This window comes from Mandrillus leucophaeus, unplaced genomic scaffold, assembly GCF_000951045.1.
Source record: "Mandrillus leucophaeus isolate KB7577 unplaced genomic scaffold, Mleu.le_1.0 Scaffold3, whole genome shotgun sequence".
NCBI classification, from domain to species: Eukaryota; Metazoa; Chordata; class Mammalia; order Primates; family Cercopithecidae; genus Mandrillus; species Mandrillus leucophaeus.
The window spans coordinates 14,926,197-14,946,900 of record NW_012103142.1 but is presented as its reverse complement, the minus strand read 5'-3'; the positions used below and the strand labels follow the sequence as shown (position 1 = coordinate 14,946,900).

The window sequence follows — 20,704 nt, the reverse complement described above, 5'->3', positions numbered from 1 at the left end:
CTCATTCTGCATTGTGCAAGCCGATGGGGCACAGAAATGTCTCAAGAGGAAGCAATTCAGGGTGCAGAGACCCAGGGAGACCTGCATGACCAGGGGCTTTGACATTATTACTGTAATGTCTTTTGGGTGGTGAGGTGATTTCCCACAGTCACATCTTTAAAGAGACATGGCCTCTTCTTGTTTGACTTCTCCATCTGAGTCACCGAATGGCAAAGTTTGGTGTGAAGCTGAGACCAGGGCCATCCCTTGCCTAATATGAAAGTCAGAGGTTAGAGAAATTTAGGACATTTTTCACAAAGCCACAGCTTCCTCCTCTAGCCCTATAACAAAAAGGAAAAAAAAAAGGGTTTTGGTGTATTCCCCATCCACGTTGGTTTGTTGTTGAACTCCACCAACCAAACCAACCACCCAAACAAAACAAACAGGGTTTATACTCTGATGCAGAATACCTAAGTTTAGTTGTTAAAGACAAGTCCTCTTTACATCATCTAAATACAATCCTATTTATTTAGGATTCAACTGGTTCAAACTTCCAAAGATACACAGATTTTTAAAGCAAGTCGTCTTTGGGAAATGCTTAGGTGTAGTTATCGAGATTTTGCACATTCTCTCGTGAACATCCTCCCTTTTAAGATATTTCTCACTTCCTTGAGCTCCCCAATGCCAATGACTTGTTCTACTTCAGTAAATCGCTGTGTGTTGAATAGTAAAGGGTATATGGAGCAGACAACCCAAGCTGTCAGTAAATGCAGCGACCAGCTTCCCTAACAAGCAGGATGTTTGTCCTTAACTCTAAGGACACAAGGTTTCATTTCATGTGGAAAGAGTGAGTGAATCTGAGATGGAGCCAAGGACAGTACTGCCATTTCATCAAGGACTGAAGATAATTATGATTGTTCCTAGGCTTCTTTTCTTAGAAATTTGTTCTACCTCAGTTGTAAGTAAAGAGTGAAAAAGAACGTGTCTACTATATAACTCAAAATGAGTCTGTTTTTCAAAATAATACTTCAGTGACTTCTTTTTCTTTCTTCAAAAGACAACTTACAGAGAAAAACAAGCACCTGTGTTACACACCATGCAGTATTTTGACATTTTTGTTTCTTCTTTATTTCAAAGACATGGAATACAATGAAAAACCTCTTTATTCCCTGCTTAGTCCTATTTCATGCCTTCTTCCTCCTAGACTATATTTGTGTAGTTTTTCAATGTATAGCATTGTATATGTATTTTTTTCTACAACTGACCTTTTTCCTGCTGGCTTTTTAAAAAACTTTTACATGTATTTTTCCCCATCCATGTTGATACATACAGACTTAATTTATTATTTCTGTAATAATATCAAAAATTTTCTATCAATGTTTCTATAATGCATGTATATATTTTTGTATTATAATTATTTTAAAGAGTGTTGCAGTTGAACTCTCTTGTGTTTCTCCTTGTATATATAGGCAAGAATTTTCTAGAATATATGATGTGACTAGAAATTTGAACTATCCGGGACACTGTGAAACTGCTCTCCAAAGTGGTTTACTGAATTAAACTCACCAAGCAGTGTGAGTATAATTCTTCCCAAAACACTAAAGCAGGATTTGAGAATCCCTAGTTCCCTGAAACACTTGGTTTAATCTATGTACATATGTATGGCCCCTCTCTCCCTCCCTTCCTCTCTTCCTTCCCTCTCTCCCTCCTTCCCTCCTTCTCTTCCTCCTTTCCTCCCTCCTTTCTTCCCTCCCTCCTTTCCTCCCTCCTTTCTTCCCTCCCTCCCTCATCTTCACTCCCTCCCTCATCTTCACTCCCTCCTCTCCTCTCCTCCCCTCTCCTTCCCTCCTTCCTTCCTTCCTTCCTTCTTTCCTTCCTTCCTTCCTTCTTTCCTTTCTTTCTTCCTTCCTTCCAGCTCTCCCTCCCTTCCCGCTCTCCCTCCCTCCTTCATTTTCTTTTTTCTCTCTCCCCTTCCTCCCTCCTTCTTTCCTCCTTTCTTCCCTCCCTCCCTCCCCTTGTCTTCCTTCCTTCCTTCCTTCTTTCCTTTCTTCTTTCTTTCTTTTTCTCTTTCTCTCTTTCTTTCCCTTCTTTCTCTCTTTCCCTCCCTCCCTCCCTTCCTTCCTTCTTTTCTTCCTTCCTTCCTTCCCTTCTTCCTTCCTCCCTCCCTTCCTCTCTCCATCCTCTGTCCCTCTCCCTCGCTCTCTCCCTCTCTCTTTCTTCCTTCTCTCTCTCTCTCTCTCTCTTTTCCTAACACCTTTATTTTAAGGGAAACATATGATAGTGGTCAGTTGCCTTTCTTTAGGCCAACATTCCTTTTTCCTCAAGAACAATGCTACTGATGTTTTACATGTATATTCCTTCTTTGACGGGTTTAATATTATAGTGTCCATACTTCCTTTTTATTTTTCAGTGAAACAATGAAAGTTATAGAGCTCCTTAATAGTCCCCTCTTAAGAGCTCCGTCTTCAATGACAAATGTGATGCTAGTAGTTGGCAGAGAAAAACTGACAATGAAAGGAGAGAGAGCCTCACCTCTAATGCGGGTGAAGACAAAGCTGGTGTGTCAGTCTGTGACGGAGTCTCCCCTCACAAGTCTACTCATGGTTCTTGCAGAAAGAGTCGTGCGTTTGTGGGAAGTGATCTTTAAGCATCTAGTAGATCACATTTGTTCTATTACTTGCTATTGATCATTTATAGTTCTCATGATTACTCCAAAATCAAGAATCACTGTTCTCATGAAAATATCCAAACTTCCACACTGAGCTGTTTGATAAGTCATTTCCCTCACTCTAAATTACAAAATTAATGGCAAATTCATTTTGAAAATAAAAATTAAACAAAACAAAACAAAAAGGCCTCATGTTTAGCTGCCGATCTGGCACTAAGAGCTTTAGTGAGTCAAACCAAACTGATTGGCCAGACTGATCCTTAAAGATAAATTATTTTGTATCTTTGATTTTAAAAATATAGATTGTAAGTCACATACACTAAAAATACAACAAATGTAAAAATTAAAGAGAAGCCAAACCACACAAATATATTTGTGTTTTCTGATTTCTTCCTTTCAAAATGTCATTGTCCCCTATGTTGAAGGGTTTGCTATAGCTGATTAATAGTAGGACATTTCTGAATAATTGCCTATATGGCAAGAATTTCTAAAAATACTGTCTTAAAAAATACTGAACACCTGAAATGTATGCCCTTTGCTTATCAAGGTTTTCTTTCCTCCAAGGTACTGGTTTTAGTGAGTCCAAACCTAGGCCACTTTCACCATATTTAGTAAACCCGGATCCCGTTATTGTTTTACATAGTTCTGCTTTGGGCTTTGCCTGTACTGTTGCCCTAACTGAAACTCTGTACCCACCTATTGTTCAGCTGATAAGCTTTGTCATTTACTTTCATAATCAACACACTTAGTTTATTCCCTGTTTTTATTTTACATACTCAAAGAATGTATAAAACTAGGCCAAATATTTAAGAAAACAGTTTTGCCATTGAAAATTCCTGATACAACCTGCTGTAAGCACTATCACCTACCCTTCTGTTAAAAGATCATTTTCAAAAGGTGAAATCCTGATTCAAACAAATATAAAATGAACATGCGAAAGAGATTTTATTTAACTCATTAATTAATGAAGGAGTGGTAAAACATTAGGACTTGTTCAAAGGGAAATCTCAAGAGCAGATATATTTATATAGAGACAATAAGGAATGCTGAATTGAATTTGCTAATAACTACAAACACTGGCTAATATCCTAACATGCACTAAAATTTAATGTTTGAAATAACCATTTCTATAGGGTGAAAGGCAATTATATCTCTACTGCACAAAACTAATGTGCATTTCTATGGTCAAAAATCATTTGTATTACTATTAGTTTCTACGTCCTTCAGAATTATTAAACCTCCAGTCAAAGATGATCAAATGTAGAGACCCCTATAGATTCAGCTCCCCAGCGGTATGTTGTTTGCTAGAAAACTCTCAACACTCTGTTGACAGGACACCTAGTCATCTTTTCCTATTTGAAAGCCTTTCACTATTTTCTCTGACACTTCCATTTCCAATGGAAGTAATATTCATTAATTAGGAACCAAATTAAGACTTCATAAAGTTCAAATGATTGGCTTAATAAATATCTTTGCTCTATTCTAGATAGATGCATATATTAAACGACAATTAAATGCACAAAACCAGAATCACCTATGTTTTGATGACCTTTATAGATGCTAGAGTATGGGTCTTGTTACTCTAGCTTGTACTCCAATCATCTAGCCTCACCTGGGGCTTCTCACTCATGTGCAGCCCTCATCATCACACAAAGTGACCTCTTGATTCAGAGGAACAGCGAAAAGTAACCAGAATATATGCTTAGAAATTCCAGATGTAATATTGTCATGGAAGTATTCAAAATCATGAAATATAAAAGTGACTATGTGATTTAATAATGTTTCAAAGTCCAAACAAAAAGGAGAAGCTAACTGTTGTGTTTTAAGAGCTGTAGTGCCACGTCCCTAGACCCCCTTTTGCCTTTTGACTTGTTGAAAAGCAGGCTTGATTCATCAGGGAGCCTGAGAAAGTGCAGGGGAGTCAGGCAGGGTGCACAGAGCCTGCCCGTGGTGCACTGCTTCCAGATAAATGCTGACTTCACCAGGGTTTTCCTCCCCTCCCCACCACCTCACTGTTTTCTAAGCTTTGTTCCATTCATGTGATTCTTCCCACTTCTCATGTCTTTATCCCTCCTCCCATATCCCTCCGTCCTCTTTTCCTCTTTCCTTTCCACTGCCCCTTCTTTCTTCCTCTCTCTCCCCTCACCTCCCACACACTCCCATTTCCTTCACCCTTGCTAGTTTTAGTCCTCCTTCTTGTGAGCCTATCTAAGACTTCACTTATGGAATAAAAGTTGTTGCCTACTTACAATAATCTCTGCGAGGCTGCAATACATAGCATATTACAAACTGCAGCATTTTAATAATATTCAACACTAGCTCTGCAATACCACTCACGAAGTTGCTCCACTTTTTAAAACTGTAACGACAGTCTTGTGCTTTCCTCTAAGTCATATATTCTCCTTTCCCTAACATGTAATAACTGTAATTTATTTAATTTTATTTTGTAAAGACAGGGTCTCACCCAGGCTGGTCTCAAACTCCTGGGCTCCAGCAGTTCTCCTGCCTCAGCCACGCACTTGCGGGGACTTGTACAGGTGCGCACCGTCACACCCAACAGTAACTGTAGTTGATGACGCTCCTCCTCCTAACGTTAAACCCACACAAACCAGACACTGCTGGATCCTGAATACTAGGGATATAACGGTGAAGCAGACACAGTCCTCGACCTCACAGAGGGACAGCCAAGAAGGAGACAGAGAGACAAGTAGGCAGGCTTCCTTGCTTTAGTGTTACGAGAGAGACAAGCATGGTTTGCTTGGAAGAACACCAAAGGGGCCCAGAAATTGGAAAATGCATTCTGAAGGATGTGAGATTCAAGGAATTGTGACATGCTTCATTGAGTGGAGAGAAGTGGGGAAGGAGGGAATGAGAAAGGGCATGAGGAGAGTGCAGGTGAAAGTGGGCTTTGAGGGAAAGTAGGAGAGATTGGCCATTGCGCATTTAAGGGTTTGGCCTATATCCTTAAGCTCCTGAAACATTTTAAGTATGGGAATCCCATCATGAAGATGGCATTTGAAAGACATTGCCCTGGTTGCTGGGAGGAGAATGGATAGGAAGTGAGGGAAAAGATGGGCAAGGAGACCACTGTGTGATTTTAACTCAGTGATATGTTTGTGGTCTTTGTCTGCTCACATCCACAACCCAGCATCCACCCTCCTCCCTGTCTGCCACCTTGCAGCAGCTTCCAAGTGTACTGCTGTTCGAGGACTGACTGTCACCCCACTGAACACAATGGGGGTTGTCCAGGCCTCTCAACAGCTCAGCGTGTGAAAATCCACACAGCCCGAGGTTCCCACCTTCTTTCTACAGCCAGAATTGGGTTGGTGAGTCTACGACCTGGTACGGTTGCATAGAGCCCTGTGCTCCAGAGAGTCCCCATACTTGCTTTAATGTTCTGTTGTCGCCGGGTGTCACATTTTTGTTTCACATGGAACCCCATAAATAATGTAGAGGGTCCTACTTCTCGCAATCCATGGATGGTGGCCTCCTGATAATTCTTTAAACTCTAGGGCAAAATGGCCTGAGGGCTTTGGAGTCAGTCCAAGATTAAGAAAGATCAGACTTTCCAAAGACAGAGCTTAGAGGGTCTTTCCTGAGGCTGGGAATGGAGTCTTCCGGGGCCTGTTCTAACCTGCCTCTCACACACCGCTCTGTAACATGACATCTGGCCTGAGGCCAGAATATGCTTCAGCACAGTGGGAGAGGATGAGGACATCATTGACTTTTGCAGAGTTAAACACTTAGAGGAACTTCAGGAAGAAAGCACTTGGTAAAAGGTAAAGTTGGCTGGCCCATCAGCTCCTTGCCTGGGGTCCTGCTGCTTCTTTTCACAGTTCTCAGTGTGTTTATTCTCTTCTTTCCAATGGCCAGAGGACAAGTTTCTTGTTTCCTCTAGGGAGCCTGGAGAGAGGCATCAGCCACCAAATACAGGAAATCATGTGGCGAGGATCTCTTATTTATTACAGTCCCCGTATTACTTCCCTCCCCCAAGCCCCCGCCCCCTACCTCCAGTCACTCAGTGTCTCCCGGCTTCTTCCTGCAGCAGAGAACAGAAGGCAGTTCACCTCTGCTCCCGACAGCCTGGGAACCCGCAAGATCCCCAGCATTTGAAGTCTGGTCTTGTGAAACCCCACCCTCCTCTGGCTGTGTAATTGAATGGGATACCCTCAAGGTTCACCTCACCTGAGAGGTTTTGGGGCAGATCAGCAGTAAGGTATTAAATTTTAGGAGCCTGCAAACCCCAGAAGAGAAAGGTAGGTACCTGTATCGTTTTGATTTGTCATGTTAAATGTGAATCCAGCTGCTCTGGAATAGATGTGCATTTCCACGTGGCTTTTCTAGTTGGCTGCATGCTCTCAACCTGTGTGTCGTGTGGAGATTTACTGATGTACAAGACTGTGAGGACTAAAGAGGGGATATGACATATGGATTTTTCAAATCTGTACAGCTTTGGATAAAGAATGCCAGTCAGTATACAGATCATGGCGGCAATTCTTATTTTCTTTGGAGTGCACATCTCATTAGAAGTAGTTTGTTTTTTTGGTTACTGCATACGGGGTAATTTTTACTAACTGCCTTTTCTTTTTAATAGTATAGACCTCTACCATGATTTCTTTGTTATTTCTTTCTGAGGTTTTCAGTTAAAGAAATACTAGATTTGACAGAGAATTTGCTAACAGAAATAGGAATAAGTGTTCCTAATTTAAAATGCCTATGTGCTGTAAGTAAAAAAAAAAAAAAAAAAAAAAAAAAAAGAGTACTTTGTTCAGGGATCTGGTGGACTTGGTGGACTTCCACATTATTTTCTAGAATTTGTGGTGAAACAGTTGTTATTCCAGAAGTTTCCTGAAATTCAATACAAGCAGCGACAACGAATATCCAGGGATGGCTCAGAGGCTGTGGTGGTGGTTGTCTGTAGGGATGGTGCTCACTCCTTAGCTGGGTGCTCTTGTTGGTCACTGTTAAGGCTCAAGATGATACGTCACTGAGACTCAGAGAAGAGCCAGGTCTTATTTAAGTACCACTACGTATTTCTCTGGATTTTTTTTTTGGCATCTTATGTTTTTATTGTTTCATTTTGTCTTCACAACCAGCCTTTACTCTAAGAGAAATAATTTATACAGACTTCATGGAATATCAAACAATTCATACCTATTTATTGAACATTTACTATTCTTTTCTAGTTTATTTAGCTCTAATGCTCATAATTTCTTACCACTTACGTATTTTACATCAATACAGTCTCCCTCCATTCTATCTTCCATACACTGCTACAGGGCTCTTGGGAATATGCAGTTCTAATAATGCCACTCTCAGTGATATATATATATAATTTTTTTTTTCTGAGACTGTGTCTTGCTCTGTTGCCCAGTCTGGAGTACAGTGGTGCAATCTCGGCTCACTGCAACCTCTGTCTCTCAGGTTCAAATGATTCTCGTGCCTCAGCCTCCCAAGTAGCTGGGACTACAGGCGTGCACCTCCATGCCCAGCTAAATTTTGTATTTTTAGTGGAGATGGGATTTCACCATGTTGCCCAGGCTGGTCTCGAACTCCTGACCTCAGGTGATTCGCCCACTTTGGCCTCCCAAAGTGCTGGGATTACAGGTGGGAGCCAAGGTGCCTGACCTCAGGTGCCTGAAATATTTCTGTTGCACTCCGTTGCTTACAGCCTTGCTACCTAAAGTGTAGTCCAATGACCAGCTGCATCAGGCATCGGCTGGAAATGATCACTTGGGAACACATTCTTTAGTCCCTCCCCAGACTTCTGAATCTGCATTTTAATCCCTGGGTGATGTATATGCACATTAAAGTTTGAGAAGCATTCACTTAAGGAGGGTAGAAAAATCAGTTGGTTCCGTATTGTCCTGCCAGCCTCACCCTCTCAGCATCTGTCTTTGCAACTAAACTAAGTACCTTGCATTTCCCTAATATGTGAATACTCTAATGCCTTCCTATTTCTGTGTGTGCTGTCCTCCCTGCCTGGGATACCTCTATTCATCTTCCCCACCCAATTGCCCGTTAAGGCCTGGTTTGTACACCTTCATTCCCCTTCATCCCTCTTCTACTAAGCGATTCTCAGGTCTGTGAATTTTCTGGTACTTGGTGGAATGTTTTGACATATCCCTAAGCACATTAAATAATAGTTGCTATATTTTTTTTCACTCTTGAGGAGTTATTGGTCTTCTATGCCTAAACCCATAGCACTTGGCACAGTTTTGGGCACATAGCTTCTGCTCAATCAATTTTGTTGAATAAATGAATGAATGAATGAATGAGCAAATGAATGTGTACATTGTCTGAAAAACCCTAATTAATTATGAGATAGAGATCTATAGTTTGAATCTTCCAAACAATATTTTTAATCCTTAGAGCATTTTCCCACACTCTTCTTTCTGAAATGTTGCTGGATTCATTTACTCACCAAATATTTTGAGTACTTTCCATGTGCCATGCCTTTTAGAATCTATTTCTTTATGTCTTTGTGACAGCCTCTTTCATTAGGTGTTTCCCTATCGGTGCCCCTCATTCTCTGCCACTCTAAGTCAAGGACTCACTCAGTCCCTTTCACAGGGCAGGCAGTGTGCTATGTGCTAGGGATGTGATGGCAAACAATACAGATGTGAGTCCTGCCTCCATGCAGCTCTCATCTGGAGGACTTACTTTTTGTCATCCTCTGTGCTACTTCTCTTTTATGGAAGTATTAAGGAAAACTGAAATAGGTCTGATCCCTAACAAATGCTGGCACATCCAAGTAAAGGCCTTGAGAACTTGAAGCTTGAAGTCACTGTGGTTCAGTAGAAAGAAAGCTGAACTGTGCTTCGGGGCCCCAGATTTAGTCCTGTACCTGCAACTCTCTTGCCATGTGACCCTTGGGTGGGTCCACAACTTTTCTCTGAACCTTGAGTTTTTCAAGTGATGAACAAGACAGAGTTCTGTATTTCTCTGAGTCAAGCCAGCTCGAAGAGATCTTAAGAGAGCCATTTTATTACTATTCCCATGTGTTCAGCCATTGACATTAACATTGTGCTTTGGTACTTCCCCAAGAGCACAGTTGCCCGTGACTCCTGGGGAGCAGTGTCCTGCAACTCAGAGGAATCTATGAGGCATTCATCATTGGGTATAGTGCTGCTCTGAAGCAGGTTAGATGAGGAGGGAGGAAGGGCCTCCACTAAGCAATCCGTGCTTTAGGAAAGCAGCCAGGAAAAGAGAAGGAAGTAGCTGTACCAAGTGGTGCAGGAAAAATCTAGAAGCAGGTAGACATATAGCCAGTTCCTGACATCATCCCTCACTGTAGCACAGCTAAAAGGATTCCCTTTCTGACTACATGTGGTATTCTCCTTTTTCCACCCAAAGATTTGTGTCTTAGCCATATTTCACCTAGAATCAAATGCTGGAGAAGAGCATAGTATCATTGTCCCCCACGCTTTGCCCTCCCATAGAGCACATGGACACTTGGGAGAAAGCAAATAGACATAACCACCAGGTTTAGGCCAAAGCAAACTGCTGAGGTGCTCCCAAGGGACCGCTGTTTCTCTCTTCCAGCCTTCTTCTCTTCCTCCTCCATTGTCCAGAGCTTCCAAATGACATGCCTCCTGCAACTCTGGAATCCCTTCTTGCTTACTGTTGCTCCTATGCCTTTCTGCCTCCAGGCCCCCTCCATGCCCACCTTGTCTATAGCTGCCTTTCAACAGCTGAATGTTTTCTGTTGGTAATTTCTTACCCACTCAAGTTCACTTTAATCTCTGTCAATAAACACACGTTGTAACCACAAAAGGGAGGTTAACCTGCATGAGAGATTTCCTGTGGCCTGCCACAGATCTCAGGATGTATTTGAAATCAGCCTGGACTATATCTGGCTCAATATTTCTTTTTTAATGAGAGGCATGTTGTGGGCTAGAAAGAGGCAGACCTGGTTTTTAATCTCCTGTGTTGAACAAGTAATTGTATCTTGCCAAGTCTTTGTTTTGTTTCTGAAAATATGAACTAATACCTAGTGCACAAAGTTGTAAGAAGATTAATTATCTAAAGTGCCAAATAGGTTCCTTTAAAAAAACACCAGGTCGGCCTGGCACGGTGGCTCCTGCCTGTAATCCCGGCACTTTGGGAGGCTGAGGTGGGCAGATCACGAGGTCAAGAGATTGAGACCTTCCTGGCAAACCTGGAGAAACCCTGTCTCTACTAAAAATACAAAAATTAGCTGGGCGTGGTGGCACTTGCCTGTAGTCCCAGCTACTCAGGAGGCTGAGGCAGGAGAATTGCTTGAACCCGGGAGGCAGAGGTTGCAGTGAGCTGAGATTGTACCACAGCCTGGTGACAGAGCAAGACTCTGTCTCAAAACAAAACAAAACAAAAAACAAAAAACACCAAGTCTTAAAAGAGGAGGTTGGCCAAGACTGTGAAAATGAGAAAACTGTCATTCACAGAATAGTTGAAGGAACATTCACGGGACAATTAAAAGTAAGAAGTACATCTTGTAGCACATGAGGGTTGCTTTTAAATATCGAACGGTTGCTCTGTGTGGGAAAAGGGAAGGTCAACAGAAGATCAATGAGTGGAAATTATAGCGTAACAGATTTCAGTTCAATATGTGGAAGGATTTACCCACCATCAGAATCATCTAAAAATGAGTGAGCTGCCTTGTGGTGTGGTGAACGCCTTGTCCCGGGCAATGTTCCAGCACCCTGGAAGACGGACTAGTGGCCAGGGTGTTCCCAAAGGGATGCCCACACTGGGTGGAGTCCGGGTGATGACCTCGAAGGTCCCTTCCCGCTCAAAGCTATCAAGAGTCTCGTGATGTCAGTGCAGTGATCCAAGCCACCAAGAAGGTCTGCAAAATAAGTCATCAGGCTAGAGTGAGGATAGCTGACTTTCCATAAGCTAGCCCTACCTATCTGCTGCAGTAAGTTTAAAATAGGGTCTTAGTAACAATGGAGTAGGCTGGACTTCCAGGAAAGAGCAAAAAAGAAATGAGAACAATGAGGAGGGAAAAGTTCACTGTAAACCACTCTTCTTGGGTTACTCTTTAACTAAATTGTGGGTTACTTCTTGTGCTGCAAACACATTCCTATTTGATGGAAAACTGCCGCATTTCTGGACGTTTTCAGCTCAAGTAGAGTCAGGCAAATAACAGCAAGACTCAGAGCTTTGGCTCTGATTTCTCCTCTAGCCAAAACGGAAACACGACTACATGGATATGGGTTCCTAGCCATTCAGAGATCTAATTTTAAAATGTGAAAAAGAAACTGATTCTACCATCTTCTAAATTGCAAGGACTGTGAATGGAATATTTGACTTTTGGGGAGAGAAGAGAGCTGGCTGGAACTGTCTGCCTGCTGTGAGTCAAGTTCATTGACCACTGCCTTCTACTCATCTTTCCTTTCCTGCTACATGAACCACCAGAAGAGCAGTCTCTCTGCGAAGTAAGGACATGGAAACTTTTAGAGAAGTGAGACTTAGGCTTAGGTAGGCCCTATACACATCACCAACCACTCCAGGCAGCCCCAGAGCTTTCTGTTAATACTTTATCCTTTGTGGACTCAAAGAACATGCAGTTCTGGACCCTTGCATGTTTCTCACCATGCTTGGGCAGCATCTCAGCATGACTTTGCTTTCTTCAATCTCACTTTGAGATTCTGGGGGAAAAAAGCAGCAGTCCTTTCAGTTATAAGCAAATGCTATATATTTTCAAACCGAAACAAAGCCATGATATATTTTATTCTCAAGGCTTACCTAAATTAGCTTTCTTAAAAACACTAATTTAAAAAAAAATCCTTTGAAATGTAATCAACTGTGCAGAACAAAATCATAGAAACCCTTGCAGACCAGTGTATTTATTTTTAGATGCACATCAGCCTACCCAGCATAGCAAAGCCACTGTCTAATGTCCAAACCATGGCCCTGGGAATTTCCTCTAACAAGGCTGTGTTTCCGCCCATTGTTACAGCACAAAGGACAGAAGGAGGCCTGAGTAGAGGCTCATGTTAACCCCACCTAGAGTAAAATCTGAAGCCTGTCATCACCTCAGTTGGATCAATGTGGTCTTGAGGGCCGGGGTCAAGAGGGAGATTGCCTGCCAACTCTGGACAGATGCAAATGAGTAGTCATCCAAACATATTCCAGAGACCAGTGACGGCAATTCAAAGTAAAGGGTCAGCTTTCTTTTTGTAGTCAAGGATGTAAATCTCACCCGCACTGTGAAGTGAATTCTGGTCTAGACCTGAGACAGTGATGCCATTTGAGGATCTTGGCTTGAATTGCAATTAATAAAGGTATTTTAAGCATATTTTAGTTAAAAAAAGTCATAAATCTGTGTACACACAGCCCCAGTAAACACACACATACACACACACACATACATACTCACTAGAGCAAGTATCAGATACCTGGATCGCCCAGAACTTTACTATTATTCTAGGCCAGTTTCTGATCCTTCATGTATTCATTGACGAAATGGGCATAACAGATCTCACATCCTATTAGTTTGGGGATAAATAAGGTATAATATTACAAACAGTCTCACCCAAACTAGGCTTTTGCTTAAGTTTTCGCATCTTGATCCTAACATGTTTTGAGCTTCTTACAACAAACTTCTGCACAAATATTTACTGTCAAGTCTCCAGGGGTTTTATTTGTTTGTTTTGCTACTACAGGAAAAGAAGACCAATTTGTTACTTAATTGGCACACTTTACAAGCAGAGCTTTTCATGCCTTTGTCAAGTTCTTTCTGCTCCTAGGGAAGGTCACTGCATTATTACTCAAAGCTGCAATGCTCAGGGCTATGTCTGGGGGTCTCTGGGGAAGACGAAGAGGTGGGTCTCAGGTCTGCACACAGCAGTCCACACCCATCCTGTCTGGTGTTGAGTCTGTGATCTGCATTCCACAGCTCCATCACCACCCCTGCCCAATCAAAGGCTCAAGGAGCAAGGGGGACCTGCACGTACAAACACCAGCCTGAGCAGGGACTGGGTTGTTGGCCTCTGCTGGCAGGTGGATATCCCAACCCCAAGGTCCGGAGATTCAGGAAAACGTGTTGTGGCTCTTTGGTGAGAATGTGAGAATGTTAGTAAAAATGCCTTTTAGGATTGTTTTGTTTGCAAGTGTTTATTATCAGACACCCCTCAGGGGTTCACAGGGCAGGTTGCGAATGTCCGAAGTGGGGCCTGGGAATTTCCTTCCACAAAGCCTGTGCTTCTTCCTCTCTTTGTTACTCCTCAAAGAACAAGTTGAAGCATTACTAGAGATCCTTACTTAACCCTTTATCCTGCCCACTGCTTCTTCGTTTACATTACAGAAAATTCACGCCACCAGCCATCTAAGGATCAAAAAGATGTTTGGGTTTTGGTTGTGGTGTGCACCCGCAGATGTGCACGTATGTGTGCATTTGTGTGCATGAGTGTGCATATGTTTGTGTGTTAATGGAGAGGAAATAGGTAAAGCACAAAACGTATTGCATTTTAAGAGGTTTTCATTCAGTGTTATGACATGCACCCATCATTGGTCAGATCAGAGAAAACTTTCTTTATGGTAATATGCATTCCTGCTAAAAATAGTGACTCAATTTCAGTTCCCTGTCTCTAGGGAAGGGCCGTCTTAGAATTATAGTTACTTTTCACCTTTGCAGTCTACTTATTGGCTAACAGCTGGGGTATAATGAGTTGAAAGATATTTCAACCAACCAAGAATTATTTATTGAATATATTCTATGTGTCTGAACTCTACTAGGTATTAGGAGAAACCAGAGATTCTGCCTACAGGAAAATTCAAGACCATGTATTTCTTTTTTTTTTTTTTGAAACGGAGTTTCACTCTTGTTGCCCAGGCTGGAGTGCAGTGGCATGATTTTGGCTCACTGCAACCTCCGCCTTCCGGGTTAAAGTGATTCTCCTGCCTCAGCCTCCCAATTAGCTGGGATTACAGGCACCCGCCACCGCACCGGGCTAATTTTGTATTTTTAGTAGAGACGAGGTTTCTCCATGTTGGTCAGGCTGGTCTTGAACTCCTGACCTCAGGTGATCCGCCCGCCTCGGCCTCCCAAAGTGCTGGGAGTACAGGCATGAGCCACCGCGCCCGGTCAAGAGCATGTATTTATACATATATACAAACACACAAACTCAATGTCTTGCAAGTGAGAGTGCAAAGAAGCCAGATATTTGTATGGTCTAAGGCCAGGAAAGATTAGAAGAGGGACATGGGCCCTCATCCAGCCTAGAACTCTTCAATTATCCCCAGAGACATCTTTATGGTGTCTTCGTTGTCCTTAAATCTCCAAGCACCAGCGTGGCCAAGTGTGTGCACCATGCACATACACATGTACACACATGCACACACAGCCTGCTCTCAGGAAACAGCTGTGCCTTCTTGGAGGAAATAATGCCATTGGCCTTCTCACCACCAACTCTATGCCAGGATCAGCCTCAATACCCATCTCTTTTGCCCTCTTTTTTTGTCCCAAGAGAAGAGGGACGCTTCCCTGCATCCAGAGCTTAGCTCTCCCACACTCCTGCCCTCTATTCCCATAGCCTCACTAGGCTCCCCTCTTATTGGTCCTTTCCTGTTATCATTGAATTACGCTCAGGTCCTTCTCATCTTAAAACAATAGGAGCAGAAGCTCTTCTCACCCCATATTTTTCCTCAACTGTGCTTCCATCTTCATTTCCTCTCACCACAAAATTCTTGAAAGGATTATGGCTATTCATGTCTTCATATCATCACCAACCATTCACATTGTGTTCTGTCTATGCTACCCCAATGCACCTCAGCAAATGCTTTTGCCAAAATTCTCTAAGACCTTTGTATCCTCAAATCCAACTCATTTACTGTCAGCAGGACTTCACACTGCTCTCCACTTCCTCTAGTCTTGTCCCTGCCTTCCAGGACACCAATGCTCCTGGCCTTCCTCCTTCTTCTCTGGTGCAGCTTCTCAGTTTTTCTTTTACAGGTTCCTTTCCCTCTGCCATTTCCTCAACTTCCCAGTGGCTATAACCGGGGCCACCTCTTCTCCATTCATTCTGTCTCCCTGCTGTGGTTCATTCCTTTGCCTGGATTTCTCTTTCCTGCCTTTTCTGTTGATATAGTATGACTGTGTCCCCACCCAAATCTCGCCTTGAGTTGCAATAATCCCACGTGTCAAGGGTGGTGCCAGGTGGAGATCATTGAATCGTGAGGGCGGCTTCCTTCATATTGTTCTCATGGTAGTGAATACATCTCATGAGATCTGATGGTTTAATAAATGGGAGTTCCCCTACACAAGCTCCCTTTCCTGCCACCATGTAAGTAAGACATGACTTTGCTCCTCCTCACCTTCCACCATGATTGTGAGGCCTCCCCAGCCATGTGGAACTGTGAGTCCATTAAACCTCTTTCCTTTTTAAATTATCCAGTCTCAGATATGTCTTTATTAGTGGCGTGATAACAGACTAACACATCCGTCAAGTAAACTATCCTCCTAAGTCCATTTTAAATGTCACCAAATTACTTCTTTTTTACAGGTCACAGCATCCCTGTGCAGAACTGATCTCCCTGCTAAGTGCTTTGCAGCACTGTCCCAAGCCTGTTTTACAGTGCCTTTCGTGTTTGAAATCTCAGTCATTGTTCACATGCACTTCTTTCCTAGGACATAGGGATGCCATCTTATTCATCTTTTTACTCCTCTCCCCTAGCACAGTACCTGGCACATTCAGCATTTCATGTAGAGTTAGGAATGCAAAAGTGTCACTTAAGTGATTTATCTCTTCTTTAAGTAAAATAACATCTTCTACTTTCAGGACGGATTGTTCATAAATTTTAATTTTAGTATAATTTTTGAAACTTTGCTCACATTTAGGCTACTAACAAACTTTTACCTTTTTCTTAAAATCAAAATCACAATTATTAATACTTCCTATATGAGTTTTTAATTCCCGTTTAAAAGCAGAAATGAATGACACTTGGACTTCATTCACATTTTATTTAAATCATCACTCAGGGAGAATTTCCAAGTGTGTCATGAGTGACACTGCATATTCATGCACCTGAGGTGGGGTTGCCATGGTATAGCATAACTAATATTTTTCAAGATCATCTCTTCACTGCGGATGCTGGTGTTGCATAAATTTTCCACAGCTCACCGGCAGAACTTGTCTACTCTTCTTTCAAAGCCGTGGAGATTGATTTACTGACCTGTCTGAAGGTGAACAATGGTGGCCACAGAGAATGAGCCTAAGCACCAAGCCAGTACAGATTCCACTCAGCCTCCTGTCTCCCAGAAGTTCATAAGACAGGGATGTATCTTAGGGTACAAGGCCAGAGGTTCACTCAACTCTGGGTGGCAGATGGTATGCTACACCCTCTGTTGGACTATGAAGAGAAAGTATGTGTCCTGCTCTTTATTTTGAAAGATCTTATCCCTTTAAAAATCTCTATTTTGGGTTTTTGTAATAATAGATATATAATATATTAGTATAAGAGAACTGTAAATGACATATAGAATATGTTATTTACATGGAGATGCAAAGCACAGTTTGTGCAAGTGTGGTCTAGAGACCAGTACTTGATAAACTGGCGGATACTGATCAAAATGCATACCTCTGGGTTCTACCTGAACTTACTAAATTGAAACCTGTCTGTGTAGGAAGATGGGGGTAGGAGCAGGACAGGGAGCAATGCTGCAAAATATGCATTTTTCAACCAGCACCTTAGAACAGGAGTCCCCAACTTGTGGGCCATGGACCAGTGCTGGTCGATGGCCTGTTAGGAACCTGGCGACACAGCAGGATGTGAGCCATGGGAAAGCCAGCGTTATCGCCTGAGCTCCACCTCTTTTTGAATCAGTGGTGGCATTCGACTCTCATGGGAACTTGAACCCTATTGTGAACTGTGCATGTGAGGGATCTAGGTTGCATGCTCCTTATGAGAATCTAATGGCTGATAATCTGAATGGTTTTATCCTGAAACCATCCCCCCACTGTTCTCGCTTCTCCTGGTCTTCTAGAAAACTTGTCTTCCATGAAACCAGTCCCTGGTGCCAAAGAGGATGAGATCACTGCCTTAGAAGTACTTCCAAAGTATGATGCACATTTAGTCAGGCATAAAAACAATGTTTAGAAAATATCTACTAGCTTTTTAGAAAAGTGTTTACACTGGTGGCAGGAGGATCCCTCCCTGTATTTCTCTGGGTAGGTTAATGATTTTGCAGTCCAGGCTCATGTTTGCAGGAACATTCTTCCTGCTGAATTGTACCCTTTGTTGGGACTACAGGTTTGGAACAGAATTCTGTATCACTTTGTACCATCCTTCGAACCATCGTATGTTTAACCTTTCATTTGTTTATGTTTCAGCAGCTTATCTTGAAGCATAATATAGTATAGTGACAAGAACTGGGTTTGGGATTCAGAGTCTGCTTCAAATTCTTCAATTTGCCAGACTGTCAATCTATGTAGATTTTAAACCAGGTTTGGCCAGTTGTTTAACCTTTCTGAGCCTCCTTCTCTAAAATGGGAGTAGCTAACTAGTTCATGGAGTGTCGTGAAAATTAAATGACATTGTGCATTTAAAAAGCTTGTTAAAGGCCGGGCGCGGTGGCTCACGCCTGTAATCCTAGCACTTTGGGAGGCCGAGGCGGGCGGATCACGAGGTCAGGAGATCGAGACCATCCTGGCTAACACGGTGAAACCCCGTCTCTACTAAAAATACAAAAAATTAGCCGGCGCCTGTAGTCCCAGCTACTCGGGAGGCTGAGGCAGGAGAATGGTGTGAACCTGGGAGGCAGAGCTTGCAGTGAGCCGAGATCGTGCCACTGCACTCTAGCCTGGGCAACAAAGGGAGACTCCATCTCAAAAAAAAAAAAAAGCTTGTTAAAAAACACTCAGCAGAGACCCTGTGATGGAGGTGTTTCTCCATAAGAGATAGCAATTAAAAATAGCAATAGTATCATCAGCAGCAGCAACAACAATAAACTTGCTGTAAGAAAGAAATCATCCACGAGTTTCCCAGCATTAAGATAGTATTCTGCACAAAGTAGGTACCCAGAAACATTTGTCCAGTGAATGAATATCCTATTTGTGAATATGAATACATATACTGGGAAAAGGATAGGATTTCAAAAATAAAAATATGTAACCAAACTGCCAACACAACCTGATGTGTGACTATAGATCGAACCTCAGCTGCTCTTGATAAAACAGCACCTTTCTGCAAAATTCATCCATTTTCTCAGAGATAGTCTATAAGTTCCCCTTACTTACTTTAGCAGGCAATTATGCTTGTTTTTTTTTTTTTTTTTTTTCGTATGTGTAAGTTTTATATCTGATGTAAATTTCTATAGTCAGGATTTTTTTCCCCTTTTGACTTGAGACTCACCTTTAGTCAACAATTTCCTGTGACAATTTTCAGGAACATGCAGACTTTATTTATTTTGTAATGGATTATCCTTCAAAAACAAGAGTTATAACTGATGAATTGGTCAGTGCCTATAGCCTATTTACTGATATGCCCTAGTTCCATTTTTAAACCCAATTCTCAAACCACCAAACCAAATGCACACACATGCATGAGTGCATGCATGCACACACGCAGGCACACGTACACATCTCTAATGGTTATGCATGTGGGATCTGAGCTGTGGACTTGTAAATATTATGTCAAAGAAAGAGGAAAAGGAAGAAAGAAATATTAGCAGTCTAGAGATGAGATAACCATATTTAGAGAAAGAAAGGAGACGAAAGAGAAATAGAGTGACTATGAATAAAACGTGTCCTATGTGCAGGCTTCTCATGACAGAAGCATCTTAGGATCTTCTGGTCCATTTTCTTGCTAGCATGGGGGACTTAATACTCACCAAGCTCTGCTCTTAAGTACTTAATTTGGAATACTTCATTTAATATGAGAAAATTGCACTGTCTCTGTTTTAAAGATAAGAAAACTGTGGATCAGAGAGATTAAGTAACTTACCCAAATTTCAATAGCTGGAAGTGGTAGAACTAGTACTTCAACCCAACAGCCTGGTGCCATAGCCCATGCTTTACCCTCTTAAGCAGCTCTAATAGTGTGCCGCCTTAGGGATTCATTCATAACAAACATGGATTAAGCACCTGACTACTCTGTGCCAGATACTGCGCTAAGTGTTAGACACAGAACAGTAGGTAAATGAGATCCTACCCTGGGGTGGTGTGCGAGGTGGTAGTATCACAGGACAGTGGAGGAGCCCATAAATAGAGCATTGTAACACAGTTCAGTAGGTGCTTTGACAGGGGAGGAGGTGATGGGAGGTGTACACACAACTAGAGGGAGTCAAAGGGAGGCTTCCTGCAGGGAATGACCTTGACCTGGGCCGTGAAGGACAGTGAGAATTGGCAGACTAGAGAACACAGAGCTTTCAGGGTGCTAAGTAGGTTCAGAAAGGTAAAGTAAGATGAGAAAAAAGGAGTAATTAGCTTGACTGTGGTCATTTCACAATGTATACATATAGCAAAAAAGCATGTAGTGCACCATAGATATACTTTTTATTTGTCAATTTTACCTCAGTAAAGCTGAAGAGGAAAAAGGAAGGAGCAGGAAGAGGTGAAGCTGGCTCTTTACGCAGAAGTCCTGACAATGAAGCATCTTGGCTGAAGATAATTATGTGTGGGGAGAGAAGAGATGGCCCACAGATGAACCTAGCAGCCCATCTATCTGCCAGTGTTTCTCTAAATGTATGCAGAGGTTCTGATACAGCTGACACAGGCCTGGGAACCAGACATCAATAGTTTCTCAAAGTGAGAACCACAATGGTAAAAAAAATTATAATAATAATAAAAATAACCATGCTCTATCTCAGTGGTTATTAAACATTTGTGCACATCAGCATCACCTGGACAGCTTGATAGCTTGTTAAAACACTGGTTACTGGGCCTCACTTCCAGAGTATTAGATTCTGGAAGTCTAGGGTGGGCTCTAGAATTTGCCTGCCTGCCTTTCTTTTCTTTTCTTTTCTTTCTTTGTTTCTTTCTTCCTCTTCCCCCCTTTCTCTCCCCCTCTCCCACAACTTTCTCTCTTTCTTTCTTTCTTTCTTTCTTTCTTTCTTTCTTTCTTTCTTTCTTT

General features: G+C 42.2%; 1 protein-coding gene across 1 annotated transcript in view; it reads left to right on the top strand.

Moving 5' to 3' along the window:
* Nucleotides 1-6,682: 6,682 nt before the first annotated feature.
* The window catches only part of ADGRF5 (adhesion G protein-coupled receptor F5), a 103,724-nt gene continuing 89,702 nt past the window's right edge, over nt 6,683-20,704 (top strand). The window contains exon 1 of the mRNA XM_011986872.1: nt 6,683-6,903. The gene's annotated coding sequence lies outside the window, so the exon portion shown is untranslated. The remainder of the gene's footprint in view (nt 6,904-20,704) is intronic.